General features: G+C 42.2%; 1 long non-coding RNA gene across 1 annotated transcript; it reads left to right on the forward strand.

The window, feature by feature from the left end:
• LOC146809000 (uncharacterized) lies at nucleotides 1-841 on the forward strand. Its single transcript, XR_014965516.1, has 4 exons — nucleotides 1-68; nucleotides 168-259; nucleotides 356-442; nucleotides 767-841. It is a non-coding gene; the product is annotated as an uncharacterized LOC146809000 (long non-coding RNA).
• Nucleotides 842-1,065: the final 224 nt, after the last annotated feature.

Here is a 1,065-nt window from a genome sequence, read left to right on the forward strand (position 1 = left end):
ATTGAGTTCCTCGGCACCGAAAACTCGCCTCAACTCGCTGAGCAGGCATGATTACACTCCTACCTTAAGTAAGTGTCCTCGCTCTAATTCTGGCACCGCCCCGTATTTACATGTACACACACCGTACTACGTCCCTTTAACAATAACACCCCCCCCTTTTTCCTCAGGCAACTTCCTCCTGATACCTGCTTGAATTAAATTTCGGCACAGACACCGCGCTTCCATTTATTGAGAAGTCCGTACCCAGTTTATTACTTCAGTAAGTGTCTTCACTACCGTAACACCACGCGGTATTCTTGCTTTAATCACCACGCGCTTTGTCCAGTTGTATCCCATAATCACTCCGTTTTCTTAGGCTATTGATTCAAATCAAGACGTTCACTACCGCGACGAACACGTTTTTACTGACGACTATCCCGTCACTCTACCGCTCATATGCTCAGTAAGTGTTCCACTTCATGCGCGCGCAATGATGCCCCAACCTCCGCCCCTAGCGCTATAATTTACTTCGTCACTATGAGCTCCGAGTCTCTAACATCATATTCTTGTAATTGCGCATTCCTTCAGGGCACTAGACTGCTCAGTTCCATGACTTTGCTGACTCTGCCAGGTTACCGATTTCTCATCTTTATGTAATTGCATCACGTTTTGGAGAACACCATGTACCGCTCATTAATTGCTTGTGATGCTTGTTACAGTTCAGGGACTAATTTATGTTTTGTACTTGTTTATTTATTTATTTTTTCTGTATTTTTTTCACATTTAGAGTTCATATGCTCACATTTTGTCCTGATGATGAACTCAAATAACTGAGTTCGAAACGCCGTCGACCCTATGCAACTCGAACCTATTTTGTACTAATCTTATTTAAAAAATGGTTCTCTATTGTTGCCAATGCGATGTTCTCTTTTAAAGACTCCACCCTCACCTGCATGTCACGCTTTCTTGTCACTAAATATGTGAGCACTTGAATTCAATCTTTGTTCAATAAATAAGTGTCATACATTGACCTCTCCTGTCCCTTGTTTCTCTATATTAAGTATCACTCTCCAATATGAGTCCTTG

This window comes from Triturus cristatus, chromosome 7 (genome assembly GCF_964204655.1).
Source record: "Triturus cristatus chromosome 7, aTriCri1.1, whole genome shotgun sequence".
Lineage (NCBI taxonomy): Eukaryota > Metazoa > Chordata > Amphibia > Caudata > Salamandridae > Triturus > Triturus cristatus.